Source organism: Myodes glareolus, chromosome 19 (genome assembly GCF_982192425.1).
Source record: "Myodes glareolus chromosome 19, mMyoGla1.1, whole genome shotgun sequence".
NCBI lineage: Eukaryota > Metazoa > Chordata > Mammalia > Rodentia > Cricetidae > Myodes > Myodes glareolus.
Window position 1 is genome coordinate 56,184,991 of NC_142044.1, and position 18,964 is coordinate 56,203,954.

The following is an 18,964-nucleotide window of genomic DNA, read 5'->3' on the forward strand; positions in this document are numbered from 1 at the left end:
GGGCCTCCCAAGCCAGAGCAGGGATTTCCTTCTGATCCCATGGACAAGAAAGGTATCTTTCTGTATAATGTCTCTGATCCCTCGGGCGGCCACATGCATGACACAGTGAGCCTCCATCCTATGCCCTTTTATAGGAGTTAGGAATCCATCACAAACATGGGATTAGCTGGGAAACTTGAGGACAGTTAAATCCACAAATACAAACGTCTGTGTCACACTGGGAGGCAGCCCCTCCCAACACCCCCTGGCTTGTTCTTCCAATGATCCTTCAACTCTGTCAGCTATGGCTTAGCTCTTCCTGCGTCCAGTGCCTTGTGTCATTCACACAATGACTGAAAGCAAGAGTTTTCAGCTACACCGTGTTAACAACCCAAGTGTAGAAATGTTCACTCAGGCCCCGGAATGTTTGATATAGCAATGCGCACTGGACAGGAAGAGGTGCCGAAGCGGTTGATTTCGTGACTGGTTGGTTGTACCTGCACAGTGAGAAGTCCAAGGGACATCGGAAAGCTAGTCAGATTGTAGAATAGTGGACTTAAAAGCCTTATTAAATTAAAAAAGAATTAGATTGAATTAAAAACACAATAGCAAACAAACAAAAGTCTGGGAAACTGAAGAAGCATCCATGGTCCTCTTTGATTTTTGCTATGCAGACGCAGCACTAGTGATGGTGACTGCTACTATTCAGTCACTGTGTCGGGGAAGGGACCCAGGGATTTATGCTTGCTGGTCACATGCACCAGGGTGACTTTTCAAGTTCCATGGAGCTTGTGGATGCTGAAACGATGGCCATACTAGATAGCAACAAGCAGCAACTAAAACCGCAGACCAAAAAGGCAAAGAGAGGAGACAGGTAACAAATCCTATTAATCAATTTCCACAAACGATCTGTTTGTCACATTTCACTGAGACTCCGAGGCGAGTCTCTGCGCAGAGCAGGAAGTGCGGTTTTCAAGAACTTCGTGTTATGGAATATATATGGAGTTATGTCTGTGCAAGGATGAAAATAATGCTGGTTACAGAAATAACTACAATTAGCCGGTTTAAATATGGCTCCACTAGTCCAAAGAGACGAGGGCTGGGTTCTAGGGATGGCTCAATGGTTAGGGGTGGCACTCTTCTCCTAGAGAGCATGGGCTCGGATCCCAGCACCCATGTAACGTGTATCACAACATCTGCAACAATAGCTCCAGCTTCAGGGGGATCCGAGGCCGTCTTCCTGCCTCTGCGGCGACTTCACTGACACGCGTACATATCCCTGTTCCTCCTGCCCCCCTCCCCGCAACTACAAAGAAAATACGTCTTAGAAAATTAGAAAGGGTAGAGAGATGGCTCAGGGGTTAAGCGCACTGGCTGCTCTTCCAGAAGACCCAAGTTCAATTCCCAGCACTGACATGGCAGCTCACAACTGCCTGTAGCTCCAGTTCCAGGGGCCCTGATACCCTCATATGCAGGCAGAACACTAATGCACATAAGAATAAATAAAACTAAAAAGAAAAATGGAAATGGGAATCAGTATTCCTATTGTTGAAAGGACAGACCCGTACCTCTCTACACAAGATGCGTATCTAAAAACTCATATTAATAAAGTTTTATTTTAAAATGTCTGATCTTACGACTCAAAATATTTAAAGGTAGGATGCAAAATTGTAAAAAAAATTGTAATAAACTCATAATTTTTCAGATAAGTTTTTTTTTGTTTTGTTTTCGAGACAGAGTTTGTCTATAGCTTTGGAGCCTGTATTGGAACTAGCTCTTGAAGACCAGGCTGGCCTCGAACTCACAGAGATCCGCCTGCCTCTGCTTCCCAAGTGCTGGGATTAAAGGCATGTGCCACCACCGCCCGGCTCAGATAAGTTTTTTAAAATTTATAGTGATATATTTGGGTAATAGTTCTTAAATTGACATATTTTTGTGATCGCAAAACCCTGAAAATATTTATTAAACAACTGTAGGAACTAGAAATGTAAGAAGACGTAGGTTAAAATTAGTTTTTCAACAGTACACAAACTGCACTTTCTGAAAAACTTGTACTTTGGAATAAGATGCACCCCTCTCCCCCATTTCCTGATACCTTTTTAGGGAGAATACCCCCAAGTTTAAAACAATGGGCCAATTACTAATCTGAAACAAATTACAATAAATATGCTTTGAGTGTGGTAAACGTACTGTAAAATAATATACTTATGATGCTGTTTTTCAGATTAGTGAATGATTATGTTAATTGTTTTAAATTTGGCGATAGTTTACCTAAAAGGTCTCTCCAAGGTGACAAAAATATAGCGGGTATACTGTTTGGAAACATAATTTGCATGATATTTTCACACAGTTCTTTGACATCAGGCATCTGTATTTGCTGGCAGCAAGGGAGTGTCAGGCAGGGGTTAGGTCTCTGCCCTGTGACATGAATCACCATGAATCATATGCAGTACTGGACCCAGTGACACTTCAAGAGTTTGTCAGCGATAGAATGGAGTAGCCATTCAGCATGGATGAACAAAAGAGGAAGGATGGAAGGAGGCACAGAGGGAAGGTGAAACAGTCAGTGGGAAGGGAAGAAGAAAAAGCAGAAAGCATTGAGTTCAGCTTCTGTGGGGCAAAGACACAATTGTCGTCCTGGCAGTGAATCTCTGACACCATCTAATTCAAGTGGCTCCACCACATCCGTGGACCGGAATCACCTGAATGGCTGATTCAGGCCATGTGTGCAAGAGTCCATCCAAGGGCTAGGGGCGTGGCTAGCAGTGAATCCACACAGAACTTTCCTGGGTTCAATATCCAGTATTGAGAAATGCACGCCCCCTTGCCCCACCTTAAAAATCTCTGTGCATCATTTGTCCTTTGATAAAGTTCCACAGGTGTTTATGATTACGTTCTTAATTACATACAGACCTCGCCTAATTCGTTCATTGTATATATGAGAAAACTGGAGCCCAGAGATGCTGAGAAACTGACTGAAAACCACACAGCTATTGGCCTGTAGTCCCACTTTTATGATTTTTCTAGGAAAAAAAAAAAACAACAGTCTTCCTCTGCGTGGTTGGTTCCTTGTGAGCTCACAGCTGTCTGTCCTAGAATTCTTGTTCAAGAACAAGAAGGAAACACTGACAAGATATTCTCTCAAAAACGACCGAAACAATGTTTAAAAAGCCAGTGTCTCCAGGTGGCGATCACAGAGCCAGCCAGCAGGCTCTTCCCACTCTGATGACCTGGTCACCTGTTTGTTACACAGCCAAGTCAGCTGTGCAAAGCGCTCCCATCCCAACAGCGCTGCTGTTTGCTTTCCCTGGGTCAGGAGGAGGAGGAGGGGAAAATGATTTTCTTGGCTAACTCCTTACAATTCAAAAGAAGGTTAAGAAAGTACATTTTCCAACCCTTCAAAATGGAGAAAGCTGGCCTGCCTTCCTCACACTTGGCAGGGCTGAAGGACATGTTTTTGGCTATTAGCCCACGTAGCTGGTCACGTTTCTAGACGGCCCACAACGGGAATGGAGATGGTTAAGTTAGTTAAACATCTATGTCTATTTTCCTCCCTCCCTTCGTAGTCACGAGAAAACAAAAGGCTAAAGCATTTCAGAATGTGAGGGGCTCGGCTATCACTTCAGCCCATTGCTCAAGACTTGTGTGCAAATGGGAGCTGAGGCCGCTCAGCGGAATTACTCACCCGACCCTTGAGAGGAACAAAGCTAAGCTATGCAGAATGTGGTGCAGAATTCCCACAACACATCTGCACTTTCTATAAGAAACATCTGGGGCTCCATGTACTTCAGGCCTCACTTTATCTTTTTCAAAAAATTATGTAGCACGCATAAACTCCAAACACTGCCCATACTTGTTAATTACACAGACACAGAGGAATTGAACGTGTCATTTCTCATGACAGAGGTTATACAAGTGTTCCAGCATGTGTGTTCTGGGCAATCTTCTCATGTGAAGCCTAACATGGTCTGTCATAGGTCTCTTTTAAAGCAAAGTGTCATACTATCTAACCTCCTTCCCGCTCAGAATCAAGGAACTTAAGATGATTTAAGCGTGGAAATAGCCTAACTGGAGATATCAATTACACCTACCAAGTTATTGATTTCTTCAGATTACCATGCTACTTGCTTGTCATAACTTAATAATAAAACACAAATGCCTTTGGTGAAGATACAACACAGCTCCAATCACTTTTCTTTCACTAAGGTGAAGTCATCCAGTTTTACTATTAGGCTAGTATGTATGCATGTACGCCTGAGTCTGTGTGCTTGCGTGTGGGTACGTGTATGTGTATATGTGTGTGTGTTCTGTTTTAATGGTAGCTACTGAGGAGCTGGTCCCTGAAGCAAAGGGCCCACATGCAGTGGGTTCGTTCCCGCAGGGGCTCCATGAAATATGGCATTTACAAATTTGGACTAAACAGCACTATTTATTTCATGGTGGAAACGGTCCAAAAGTGCTAAGAGAGATGTTGGCATTCAGGCAAGCCGACTACTGTTGAACCTAAAGAAGAACTACATTCTCCAGGATGCTCTGGAGGCACTGAAAGAGCCTGTGTGAAAATCCTTTCCTGGGGACCATCTCAGCACCTCACCCATTAGATCCCCTCTGGCTGTGGGTGTTGGGTTTCAGGTGGAGGGGACAGAAAACTGTTCTGGAAACAGAGTCCCCCCCCCCCCCCCCCAAGTCCGATCCCAGTCCACACAAGCCAAGTCCTAAGACTGTGTATTTTCTTGTTTTCAAGATTAGTATGTCAAATACATCCGCTGGCTATTGGAGGGCTGGAGTCACTGCTGTGTTAGAAAAAATCAGAAGCCCCCAGAGGAGGAGGATGGGAAGCCCTGGTGGCTGAGAGATGCATGAAATTGTTTGCTGTCTCCTCTTCTGTCTTAAGTATGTTTTTAACTCTCTACCATTTTACTATTTTTGTTTTTAAACAGCTCTTCATGGTCCTTCAAACGGCAAGATGAAATAATTTGAATAAAAGGCAATGTATCAGATATCCAGAGGCCTTAAAGAATACTTTTGATAGGTTTCTAAAGAAAAAAGGAAAAAAAAAAAAACCCTTGAAAACATTGTGGCTTACAATGTGTTACCAGATAACCTTTCCCCTTCCTTGGGGAACCCAATGGCACACAAAGTTTCTTTCCTTTATTAAGCCAATGGTGTTTGCTCAGAGCAAATGGTATCCTAGAAAACTGGGGTCACATCACATTAAGTGCTGGCTACTCTATATTGGCCTTTCTAAATTTCTTTTTTTTTAAAGGCAACACAAATGGAGGAAAAGGTGGTTATAAAAAAACATCACAGGAAACCAAATAGTCTTTATTTAAATTAAAAGCAATCACAGCCTGATTCTTGGAGCTCACTAGGAAATGCTTTTGGCATGCAGCTGCTGCGTGGGGCCAATCTTATGTGTAATTGGAAACATTTCAAACAGAATTGTTACTGAAGTCACAGACCATAATTGTGAGCCGTGGGCTCAGTACCCCCATAAAAGAAGGGCGGTGGAACCATGGGAGGGGACTCAGGGCACTGGGGGCATCTTAATGCAGAATGTCACCCTTCACGGACACATCTTTCTTTCCAAAGGCCAGAAGAGTACAGCAAAGCGGGTGGGAACTGGAAACCCACGAGCAGGACAGAGTACCAAGACAACTGAAATAACACAGCCCTTGCTTGTTTCCTGATAACTATGTAACGAGTTGGAAACGAAGGGGTTGGCTCCAATCCCCCAGGGAGGAAAATGCAACCTCAGCTTAACTGGCCAGTTGGTTTTTAAGGATCACCTAGGAAAAACTTGGGAAGAAGAGTCACATAAAAGGGAATGACAGCTATTGGCTCATTTGCAGTTCTGTTCTCAAATCCTTACAGTGGTTTCTGCCTATCTGACATTTTTTTTTCCTATAGGAAAATGACCACGGAAGGTGGAACTATCTTTGTGTTCTCTGAGAAGTCCCTTCAGATGTGACCACGAGTATTTAGTTTAAAAAGACAGACACAGGAAGAATTATTGAACTGTCTGAGAGGCCTGATCCCCCGAGTAACTGGAAACAGCCCATGCCCGTGGACCAGCAGCTCAGGAACAGCTCGCGGAAAAACCGTGTCATTCTGGCACACCGCGAGGGATCTGATTATTCTGTCGTATCTCTGTGCCAGAAATGTCATGACATCAGCATGCGCCAAGCTGTAAAGCAAACCTCTTTCCACTGCCTTCTTCAGGAGAGGGTCAGGGGATAAGGGGCATGCGAAGCTTCCTGGTTGCTATTGGCCAGCCGTTCCCACAGCTCCTGGATGCTCACACACTAGCCCGTAGCAGGGCCAACTCCACTCCTGCTGAGCACCGCTGTAAACCACGTGCTGTGTTTGCTGGTTGCCAGGGTGCTGAGCGACGACTTTTGCATATGTCCAAAGGGAGGGGTCCAGAAGGGCAAGGCTCTGTGCTGCCCTTAGGCCACCCTGGTCCCTGACACTTGGTCAGAAGCACAGCCTCCACTTCTACTGAGGCTTTAAGACACTGTGGCAGTACCTGGCTTGGCCTCTAGATAACTCTGCTCCCAGCTCCAACCGTTTGTTCACACCCACTTTCTAAAGTTCCTTATCCAATAACCAGGAGAAAAAGAATAATCCCTTAGCGTACCAACCCTCTCACCAAGAAACACCTCAGTCACTTTCCTTATTCCTCTTCATTCTAGAACACTGCACCTAGATTTACACAATTTTAATATTCTCGCAATAGTAAGACTTGAACAAAGAATACTGTTTTACATAACATGGAGAAAACACAGAACTATTTTCCTGAAGGGAGGAGTATATCTCCTCCAGATATATAACAAACATAACATAACAAACACTCCTGTGCACACGAGAATCAGCGTGTGTGTGTGTGTGTGTGTGTGTTCGTATGTGTGTGTGTGTGTGTGTGTGTGTGTGTTCGTATGTGGTGTTCAGCATGGAGGTCAGAGGTTGATGTCACCCATCTCCCTCTATGTCTCTCCACCTTGTTTTTTGACACAGTCTCTCAGTGAACCTAAACTCACTGATGGTTTAGCCGGCTCCCTGGGTGCTCTGGAAGTCGCCTGCCCTGTTCCGCTAGTGCCGAGATTACAACCGCAGGTAACCATGCTGTCTCTTTACGTGGGTCCTGGGGATCTGAACCAGGGCCCTCATACTTGTACAACAAGCTCTTTACCACCTGAGCCATCTCTCCAGAACCCTGTTGTTGACTTTTGAAATTCTACTTTTTTTTAAATGGAAAATGTATCGATTATAAGATACTATGTTCAGGGAACTAACTGCTGTAATTAAAATACCAACCAGTAAAGGATCCTCTTGACTGAGAATTGTTGCCCTTAGTATCAGACAATTAAAAAATATAGGGTAGGTTACTGTGAGAGTTTCCAGCTGGCAAATAACTTTTTAAAGGCTCTTGTTCTATTTCTCCAGGATTAGGGATGTCACTCCCTGGGGTGTGGCTCATCTGTGGAGCCAAGCACGTGCCCAGGTTTGCCCCCAGTATTGCAAAGGCATTGCTTGCAGAACCTAACCTTCTGCGGGCCACCGACAAGCTACTGTAGACTTTAAAGAGATTACCTATTCCGGATACTTTAAACTACTAAGAGAGACCAGCGGGGACAATTCTATCACAGTCTAGCTATCAACCACAAAGTTTCTTTTTCCTTCTAGCTTGTATTGAGTTTTTCTTTCATCGCCCAAGCTGACTCATTACAACAAAAAGTAGACCCATTGGTTATATATATATATATATATATATATATATATATATATATATATATATATAAACATAGCCAACCTTTTAAGCATCATTAGCATTACCTGCAGAACTAATTGAATCTGTCACTTTAGTGAAATATAGCAGTTTTCTCTTAAAAACTGTCCGTGAATCAACAGCCTCACTCACTGGTAACTCCAATTATACCAAATTAAGAATGGGAAAATCAAATTACTAAACTCATATCAACCTGTCCATCTTTAGACAGCATTCTGCTCCCCTTCTTTTCCTTCCCAAGGCTTATTTCGAAGCACGAGTCACTCATTCACGCCACGCATGACTTATTGTGAGTTATCAGTAAGTGTGCGAACTCTTAACTGAGGGTAGCATCCCTTATTTCTAGTTCCTTCTGTATAGCCCCTACATTGTTAGCTTTTAAATCCTTCATGCAAACATTTCTAGAGGTGCTTATTAAATATCCCCTTCTGTGTTTTCCGACTCGCCAGCGGATGGCATTTAGAACTCTTTGCCACCAGCAGGTGCTGTATTTTGCTTTCTTTAGGCCCCAGCTGGCTACAATGATAGATTCTTGTCCCAGCCACCTAGGCTAGGGACCACATTGGAGGCGAAATGAACCCAACCCCACCAGACAGCAAGATAAATGGTTGCTGTTTAAGTTTTAAATCCCCTGGTGGGAGTAAATATTGTTCTAGGCAAAAAGGCTCGACAAACATTGCGTCATCCTTACGGAGCTGTCTTGATTAAAACAGAATTTTTAGATTAGGTTGGTCCTAAATCTAAAAGTGTATCTATCTGCTGTCAAGGTTTTTGGTATTCTCTCCTCCCCATTTCCTACTCTAAAAACAGACATATTGTTGGGGATGATCAAACGCGGCTGACACGTCCCAAGGGGCACGGTCCCACTCTTGGTAAAGAAGGCCGCTGAACACTGACACTTCACTGAGGATAATGGCGACAGCAAAGGCTTAGTCGGAAAAAGGCCAGTTGTCACCTAAGTGACAGGCAACAGCTGAGCTCACACATCTGGAGCTAGAGGAGGGCAAACCTTAACAGCCCTCATTCGTCTACACCTTGGGCCTGTCTGAAGATGGAAGTCTCCTTCACTCCAAAAGTACATTAAAAATATCTGATGGTGAACCACGTCAATTATATAACATCAGCGCAGCGCAGACACTGCCTTCCGAAAGCGCTGATTAAAACCAGGCGGCAGACAGAACTGTTCAGGGACAGATAGGAGATACAATTTCATCAAGTATAATTTGTCATTCATAAAACCTACCCTAAAAGCCACAAATGCAGCATTTTTTTTTTTCTAAACAGCACAAGTGCACTTGGGCTCAACCAGGGATTTTCACATATGCTCCTTCAGGCCAGTTCGCCGAGCGTTCTTCTCCTTGATCCTGGCTGCAGTCCTGCCTGACACGTTTTAAAACCAGGAACCAAGTGCGTCAGGCTTAAGAATCTGAGTCCTCCCAGGGCGGGCTGGAACTCAAAGCGGTGCCAGCCGTCTCCGCGACCTCCCGGGTACACCCCCCCCCTCCGTCTTCAGTCTCCCGAACGCAATCTGTGGACAATTTTCCGAAAGTCCCAAAAATAACACGGCCCTGCCAATAGTCGTTGGCGATGCCGTTTGTTTTTCTTAGAGGGCAATGAAAACTCAACAGCTTTTCTGCTGCATCCCGAGTCCCGCTCCTGCTAATTATTAACAGACCTAGTTTCTTCAACTTTTTCTGCCAGAAGGGAGGACGCCGCGGCTCCCCTTCTCTCCCACGGGCGAGCTGCGTGCAGAGTGGGGTCTCCACGGAGGGCAGGCTGCGGCTGCCTCGCCAGGGCAGGCGGCCCTTTCCGGGCGCGCTAGGGGCCGAGCCTCCCCGCAGACGCCAGTAGGTGACAGGCGATCCTCAGTCACTCACCCTCGCCTCCCCGCTCTTGCGTGGCCCGATTCGGGGCCATGCAGCTGGCCTCGGCGCCGGGGGAGGGGGGGGAGAGCCGGCACGACCTGGCTGCCACGCAGCACGAGGGGCCGTGCGCCCAGCCTCTGCGCAACCACAGCCCAGCAGCCCTCCCGGCGTCTTCTCCGGGCTCCCAAACAGCCGGACGTCCCATCCCGTGCCGTGACAACGCGGCCCGAGCCGCGGCGCCCCCAGCCCCGGCGCCCCGAACCACTCACCCCCACGCGCGAGCGGCGGCCGCGCGATCTTCCTCGCCGGCGCTGGGAGCTGCGGTCCTCCGCGTCAGGCGCGCTCCCGCGTGCGCAGCCCCGGGTGCGTCCGCAGCCGGGCACGGAGCGCTGCGGCCGCGCGGTACAGGTCAGCGCAGGCGGCGCGGGGATGGCATGGTGGCGGCTCCCCGGCCGCTGCTCGGCTGCAGGCGGAGTGCGCGCTCCAGCCGGGGCCGCTGCAGAGCACCCGCCCCGGGCCGCCGAGCGGGCGCCAGCGAAATCCCGGAGCGCGGACGCCTGGGATGCAGGAGACTCTGCGCGCCCACGCGCACAGAGCAGGGCCCCGATCCCTCCCGCCAGGCTGCACCGGCCGGGCTGCGGTCTGCAGACCCGCGAGTCTCCGCCCCGTCCCGCCCCGCCCCCGAGTCTCTGCCCTTTTTAATGCTGTGGTCGTGGTTCAGTCAATAGTCCAGATGGATTGATTGCGAGATAGAAAGGGTGAAGGGGAGGAAAAGGTAAACCCAATTTCCTCTGATCAAACAGTTTGACGGGGTCCCCATTAGGGTTCTCTTTCCTTTGGGGCGTGTAGAGAGGGCACTAGTTAATTAAACTCTTGATTCCTTCTGGCGCTCTCGCCTCTGGTAACCCCACCTGGACTCGATCCTATCTCGTGTAATTCCCCGAGGGTTGGCCTTAGTCTGCTCCGCAGCCCAGAAGGTGAGAGAGACTTCAGAGCATGAAGCCCAAACTGATGGTCTCAAGGAAAAAGCCCGAGGGTGCAGCCAAGGACCCTCGGGAAACCAGCCACGGTGTCTGGGGGTCAGGTCCGAGTTAGCCGGGAGCACTAGATACGAGGTCCAAAGCCTTCATTCCTTCATGAAGATCAGTTTTCATTGACCAAGCCATTCTCCGTGTTTTCACTCTACCGGATTCCCAGGGCTGGGCTGTCAGGCTCAGTCGCCCACGTACAACAGGGACTCAGCCTGTATGAAAGTTCTGCCCTGACATTTGCGTCCCTATAAACCTCAGAACCTCTTAACTTTTCTACTTCCGGATCTGTGGAGTCACGCTGTGGGTACTGGGACACCAGGCCTCAGGGGGCAGACCCCACAGCCGCTGGTAATGCCAACCGGACAGACGTCCCTGCAAAACAGGACCTTTGTGGATCTCTCTGTGACTTCTAAACCTTCCAAGATGCTGTAAGTAGCATCTTGCAGGAAAGAGAAGGCTTTATGTGCTAGGAGCAGGGAGGTGATGTTGATGAATTCGTATCCCTTCGAGAAAAACCAAAGCTGCCCATTTTAGGACTTTCTTCGGTAGGAAATACGTTTCTCTGGTGGTAAAGGAAAGGGGAGCCCCGATAAAAGTCCGGGGTGACTAGGAAGATGTAAGACTAATCGCTAACGACCAAAGAAGGAGGGAAAGTGCCAAAGCTAGGGACTATTGATCTCAGCTCTTTCTGGGGTTCGGATCTTCTCACTTTGTTGGCATCCTGAATGTCCCTGACCACAAGAGAGGAGACTGCTGCTGTTGAAATCCTTCCATTTGTAAGTGATGTGTGCAATGACCAGAACCAGAGCGAGAACGACCTAAGTCTTCCTGCTCCTCAGTATTTCATTGGCCTCGGCCTTTTAAGTTGTGTCCTGTCAGCGATACAAATACTTCTATTAAGCTATAAGCGCGGAGCTATTAACTAACCTTCCTGCCCAAGAAAACTGGCAAAAAACGACTCATTCCGTTTCCGCCCATAGCGAGAATTAGTACTTTAAAGGCTGGATCTGCTGTCTTCATTAACGGCTTCAGCTCCTGTCTATTTTCTCTCCTTAAAACTTCAAAGTAAAGTGGGTTTTCAAAAATTAAAGATGAAGTGATGTAGTGGAATAGTGCTGGGGAGGATGACATGGAAGATGGTGTCTGTTATTCCCCACAGTCTTGTCTCATGAGAGCGCCCACTTCTCTGGAAGAGCTGGGTGGGAAAAACCCGTGAAAGGATATTTGTATAGCCTGAGCTTGGATCTCCCTATCAAAGGGAAGAAGTGTTAGTATGCTATGGTATGACATGGGTATTAGTATGTTATAGCATGACATGGGTATTAGTATGTTATAGCATGACATGGGTATTAGTATGTTATAGCATGACATGGGTATTAGTATGTTATAGCATGACATGGGTATTAGTATGTTACAGCATGACATGGGTATTAGTATGTTATAGCATGACATGGGTATCGCAGCAGAGGACCTACGGTTGTGACTTCACAGAGGGTTTCGATAAAATTGAACATCATTTTTTTTTTTTTTTGTGGTGCAAACAGTGTTCTCCCAAGAGGCTACTTCTTTGGGCAATGTGCTAGAAACATCTTTGTAACAAATACTTGGTTTTCAATCAAGGTGCTCAAGAAATTACTCAGGCAGTTCAACTGAGAAGAATAGACTGATGTTTACATCTCAAGCCCCATCATTTTCCAAATGGACCCTAAAGGGATGTCGTTAACATCGCTGGCCCTCAGTGCCTCCTCCGATCAGAGAGCTACTGGGTTTCTAGGCTGAAGGAAACTTCCAATTAGTCAAAAAGATTTTATGGATGACATTTCTATATCGTATTTTTCTCAGTCACCTCCCCTTACTCCTGCCTCCGTGAAACCCAACAAATTATAAAAAGTCACCCCCCCACACACACACGTTTGGCAGTATTGGGGACTGAATGCAGGGACTGGTGCATTCTAGGCAAGAGCTATACCACAGCCTTTTCAATCTTATTTTTTGTGTCAGTGTCTTCGGTGTTCTGCAGGCTCGCTTTGAAGAAAATGAGAACAGAGCTCAGTCTCCTGAGGAATTATGGGTACAGGCCCGCATGCCGCCATGCCTGACATGAGAAAAGGAGAAGCCTCTTTTAAAGTTTAGCGTGTATCAGGACTGTAGAGGGGGGCTCCGCAGTTAAGAGCATCTACTGCTCTTTCAGAGACTAGAATTTGGTTCCCAACATCTACATCAGTTCCTCAATTTCCAGTTCCAGGGGATCCAGTGTCTGCCCTCTCTTAGTATCCATGGGCACCCATACGCACGAAGAATTCACTCGCATAGACAGAGACATACACGTAAGAAAATAATGAAATATATTTTAAAATATAGTTTAAGGAGCCCAACGTAGTCTCCGTTGTGAACTACTTGGTTGTTCTAGGTCTCTTACTAATGGGGCTCTCCCTTCTTTGTCTTGTCACATAAACAGGATCTCACACTTTTAATATGTAAATCAATTCAGAATCATTTTAAAGCAGCCAAACCAACTTTTATAAAAGTTATACCCTCGTGTATTTGAGCAGTAGCTACAAATTTCTTACACTGAAGTAATTGTCTCCCTTGCTGCAGTATGTGACCTTGTTTGGAGACAGGCGCTTCACAGCTATAATCAAGTGAAACTAAAATCAAGGCTACTAGATTGAGCCTAAACCTACATGATTGAGTTTTTCTTGTATTTCTTTTTCTGAGACTAGGGTCTTATGTAACCCAAGCTACCCTTGAACTTGCTTTGTATCCAAGGAAGACCTCGGACTCCTAATTCTCTTGCCTTCATCCCCTGTATCATGCCTGGCATGATTAATCATATGAAAAAGAAATCTACATTCAGGAAGGATGCCACAAGCGTGAAGGTGGAGATTGTGGCAATATTTTACAAGCCAAGGAACATAACAGATTGTCGCATATTATCAGAAGCCAGTTAAGTGAGGGACAGCTCTTAGGAGGAACCAGCTGTACCTCTAATTTGATCTCACTCTTTTTTATTCTTCAGTTGTGAGGCAATACAGTTCCATTCTTTAAGCTAGCCCACCTGTGGCGTTCGGTTGTGGCAGCACAAGTCACCAAATGTGGTACCCAAGGACTCATGCTATGAATGCTCTTGGCTTACTCGAGATGAAGAATTCACATCAGTTCAGACAGAAGAACCAAGGAATTAAGTAAGAATCCAGGGGTTCTGACAATCCTGACTTCACTTCCAGGTCAAGTTGGTTCTTACCTTTTATTTGGTTTTTGTTCTCTGTGCCTCCCGACCTCAAATCTCAAACTTTCCATGACCTGCAGACTCATCCTGACACAGGGATTACAAGGTGCACTATCTTGAGCGGAAAGTGAACAATTAGCTTGGGAGGCATGCTCCTGTGTTAACAGTCCATGGTGGATGTCCTATACCTTTTGGGACAAAGCACACTGTCCTCAGAGTAGCGAGAAGGCACTCACGTTTGTACGATGTGGATTTCCTATCTATCCTCACCCGTGTTTGCACTAATTGTACCAACTATTCACAGTTCTTCAAAAGCATCAAGCTATTTGAGACCTCTGTGCTTTGATGGTACCTTAAAATCCACTGATCATGACCTTTTGTATTATCAAGTTCTTTTCTGTCCTTAAAAAAAACCCCTCTTTGCTTAAATACCCACTTCTTGGGACTCTTGTATTGTGCATGTTTATATGGCAAACACTTGACCTACTAAAACCACCTCTCTACCCCAAATTCTAGCTTTTCACCATGAAAATGCAGAGACTGGAGAACTGATGGATGTTTTGTTCATTATTATTTTTGGTTGTTGTTTTGAGGGAAGCCTGGACTGTTCTGGAGTTCAGAATGCAGACCAAGTTAGCCTCAGACTCAGAGATCTGCCTGCTTCAGCTTCCCGGCGTTGGTATTAAGGGCACGCACCACTACACCCAGTTTGCTTGTTTTGTTTCCTGATTCTGGCTTCCTTATTTACGCTCCAGACTCGACACTATCCCTTTCACACGCCTGTGGATCTGAGAAAGCAAGAAAGGGGAAAAGGGAATCTCCCTTCTATGTACAGCGGCGACCGTCCTATATCTTGTCTTCACGTTGCCTTTGTCCAGTGCGGACTCCCAAGACTTACTAGCTTACTTTGGCACGTGATAAAAGCTTAAGGCAGTGACACGATGGCTTCAAGCTCCCTTTCTGAAAAACAACCCTGATCTAAATGTGTCTTGTCTTCTCTTTTTTTACCTAAGAGGAACTCTGGAATGTGGAGTGGACTCACTGAAGGAAGGAAGGAATATATATATATATAAAAATCTCTTCCCCACTCAAGAAACACTAAGTCTTAGGTGCTCTGGGTATATGTGTCCTTCTAGAAAGCCAAGCCAAAACAACAAAAACAAGCCCCACCAATTCCTGCTTCAGACTCTTGCTGCTTCTGCTCCCTTTGGCCCCAGGCTTGTAGATCTTCTCTAGATAGAACACGGCATTCCACAAATATCTTCCAGTATAACATGCGGTGTCTGCCACAGTTCTCCCCTCTAGAGTGCTGTTGCGTAATGCAGTCAGAGCCCCCTAGGCTTCTGGGTCTGGATAGTACTACTTCCACCCCCAGCTTCCACCTGAGCCCAGGGTTTGTGGGGCACTAAAACTCAAAGGCTAAGAAAAAATTATGACAATACTCGATAATACGATAATGGGCTGTGGGTATAAAGAAGGTACAATGGCTGGGTTTGTGTTCCTTTTTTCCCCCTAAACTTTAGCTAGAGGGGGGGAATTGGCTGTGGCTCCACTTCTGGGTTTTGCAAACCAACTGCGAGAATTCAGGTAAGGCTGTGAAATGGTAGCAAGGGGTTGGGAGACGCCTGGGTCTCCAACCCATGGGAACCGACTCCCACACCAGCCCCATCCCGGCAGGATGTGGTTCCCTCAGAAGTGAGTGCCTCTGATGGCCTGGAAATTACCCTTTAATGTTAGGTTGCTAGCCATGTGACCCTGTGTGACTGTCCTGCAGCATTAGCAAAGTGATGTGTCACTCACGAAGCCATTGAACAAAATGCCCAAAGGAAATTAGTTTACTGACTCTATTAGGTTAAAAGGCAAATGGAGATTGAAACAATAATCAAAGGGTGATATTTAATTTTTAGAATTTGTTCTCTGACAGCAAATTTCTCTATTAATTTACTTTTTCTGGTGCAGAAGAATGAAGTTGGAGAAACCTTACCAAAAAAAAAAAAAAATGGAGGAAATCAGCATGTCACACGACTAGCAGCCCTTGAACTCTTGAGTGCAAACATACTCTTTTCTTTCTAAATAGTCCTAGTTTGACTAAAAGCAAAATAATTCAGTATGAGGAAGGAAAAGAAGTCCACAAAGGCACTAAAAGCAATTCAAAGGAATAATTGTCCTGAAGTGAGCGACTTGGGCGGTGAAATGGCAGACCAGACTTCTGTCTGCCGCCGTCTTTGAAAGTTGCACGAAATCTTGTTTCGTCAGAAAGTGGAATGGGTCAGCTATCAGTTACAGATCTGGGCTTCTTCCTGCCTAGTCAAATGGGAGGAAATCTCTAGGTGAACCTGAAATGGGGACATAGTAGCATGCTTATGTCTTTGGTCTTTGATTCACTCTGCAAGGTTCAGGAGAGATGTGGGGGTGGTGAGTGCGGGGAGGAAAACGAAAAGGGGTGCTTTCCAAAATACAGCCAAAAAAAGTGAAGTTCTTGTCACAACCAGAACAGGGATATACCGGTGGTATTTTAGCCTGACGGTTAGGGTGTGGCTGTCCGGGGGTGTTTTCTAGTGGAGCAAAGTTGTTGAAAGAGAAACAAACCATTCAGTTTCTCATAGCGCAGCTCCCCATCAACCAAGTGACTGGCACTTGGCAAATGATCTCATTATCATTACTTTTATTAGTCTTAGGAGTTAATAGCTGAATGAACACTGTATTTTCTTCTCTCGTTTTAAATGAAAGGCAGAATTAATTTGACTAAATAAATTTAATTAAATGAGAACATCTAGCAGAAAAACCACAGTTTATTTTCTCCGCTGATTTATGAGCGTGATATGGAGGGGAAAGCAGGTGGTATGGCTGCCAGTGGTCCCTTCTCTCCTTATTCAGAGGGAGCTCTGTTTGCATTTCTCTGCGTGGTGTCTCCGCCTTATCGTCTTGACCCCTCACCTGCACTGTGCACATATGTTCATAATGTTGATGTGTCTTCCATGGTGCTTCCAAGTTCTTCCAAGTTCTTCCAAGAGCCTCTTGGCTCTTGAGGGACACAGAGCATTTCTTAGACTTTGCAGATCCCTCAAAGCTCTGTCTTAGACCTGCGGATAACCCGCTTTCCATAAATACCGAATTATTGCTGTTGCTTTGATTTAGTGTATAATCTCACATGCTACGTTATGTCCTTATACAGTTTGTGTGTGCATTTATTTTATTTTAAAACTGAACCCTTTGAAGCCTGGGTTAGCCTTGAACTCTCTATGCAACCAAGGATGATCTTGAAGCCCTGATCCTCTTCCTCCAGCTCTGAGCAGAATTCCTGGCATCTCCTTTTAACTTCTGAGTGAGCACATATTTTTATTAGATAGATCAGCATAAACTTTCTCCTTGTAATGGGAGACATCTTTACCTTATTCATGGGACAGCAAAGAAAGGGCTGACGAATTGGGGATGTGTACAGTCTGTTTGAAAGAGGGGGTTCAATGGGAGAGGGATGCAATGGAGGAGACACATCACATGTCTTATGAGGCATGTCTAGGAACCCAGAAGTGGTTTAGTGTGGGGAGAGAGAAGGAAGAAAGAAATCTCAAGATGCTGGGCCTAGGGGTTTGTCTTCTTACCTTCCCTGATGGTGATGAAGAAGACATTGGCAGAACATTAGCAGATTACGCAATGAATATGTCCTCAGGGTAACCCGGTTCTCACTGGAAACAGTACCTCTTATCTCATTTTCCTATAAAGATGAAAATTAGCTCTTGACAATGCCTTTTGGTTTACAGTCCCTAGAGTTGGATGAGCAGTACACGGTTGTGCTTTTAAAGTCTAAGCACACAGTTGGCTGACTTTCAAGCCACTTCAAAATGAGCAGAAAGCGCAAAAGACTGAAAATTGCAGAGACTTGGGTTCTGGGTCCAGCCTGCCATTAACAGATCACGTGAGGTGACGATGTTGGGAATTCGCCAAGGACCTTTCAGCACATTGAGACTGTGTGTGGGGGGTAGTGTGTTGTAGCAAAGTTTCCTGTCAGACTATTTTTCTGTGGGACTGCCAGGTTCCCAATGATGACACAGAAACTTAATATTAATTGTGAAAGCTTGGTCTTAGCTTAAATTAACCTGTCTCTACATTCTGCCACATAGCTCCGTTACCTCTGCTCCATACCATACACCTGAATTCTTCACAGTCTCTGGCAAAATCTGTGTGCTCCTAGAATCCTCCTCCTCTTCCTCTTTCTCCCTGGAAATCCCACCTATCCTCTCCTGCCTAGCTATTGGACATTCAACTTTTTATTGAGCCAATCAGAAGGCACCTTGGGCAGAGGAACACTTTTGCAGTGTACACAAATATTCCTCAGCAGTGTGTGTCTGTATGTGCATATATTTGGACATTTATATCTAAACTGATTACAAAGAGAATATGAAGCAGTATATGGTAAGGAGATTATAAAAGTAAACAGGACAAACCCAAATAACCCAGCAATTCTCACTCCAAACTGGGAAGGGACTGTGACGGAATCAGTCTTCTGAATTGCCACCAGGTATGAATTTCAGGCTTCTATAGGTGAAATATGTAAACCATGAAAAATCTCCCTTCTCTTGGTCCCTCAGTTTCTCCCCAGTAGTTAGCAAGAGAAGGCAAGAAAAAGCAACAAGTTCAAAGTTCTCCGAGATTAAGGTATATCACAAAAGACTTAAAACTTGAAACTCTTAATCTCCCAAGAGGTTTGTCAAAGTAATACCCATAAGGGGGCTGTTAAAAGAATGGACGGTAGACTAAGGAGTATCTGCGGACAGTCGAGAGGACTTTATTGTTACTGAGTACTTTATCGTCTGAGAATGGTAAGAAGTACTTTGCTTAGTTCTCCAAATTTGCTCCCAGTTAAGAAAAAAACAAAAAACAAAAAACAAAACAAAACAAAACAAAAAAAACAACCCAACATAGCCCAGACTCTAATCTAAAGTATTTTTCAGGAAGAAATCACCCAAATCCTCATTTACTTTTTCACTCAATAGGAATATTAATTTAACTTCTTAATCATGTTCGATTTTGAACAAGGCTGCATGATGTGGGATGTCTCTCTGGGCATCAG

The 18,964-nt window shown here is 45.4% G+C and overlaps 1 protein-coding gene across 2 annotated transcripts in view; it reads right to left on the bottom strand.

Moving 5' to 3' along the window:
* Positions 1-10,089, bottom strand: part of Prickle1 (prickle planar cell polarity protein 1) — a 91,625-nt gene extending 81,536 nt beyond the window's left edge. The window contains exon 1 of one of the 2 annotated variants that reach the window (XM_085678779.2): positions 9,903-10,089. The gene's annotated coding sequence lies outside the window, so the exon portion shown is untranslated. Of the gene's footprint in view, positions 1-9,011; positions 9,432-9,902 lie in introns of those variants that run through there. The other variant, XM_085678781.2, reaches the window with a different exon arrangement.
* Positions 10,090-18,964: the final 8,875 nt, after the last annotated feature.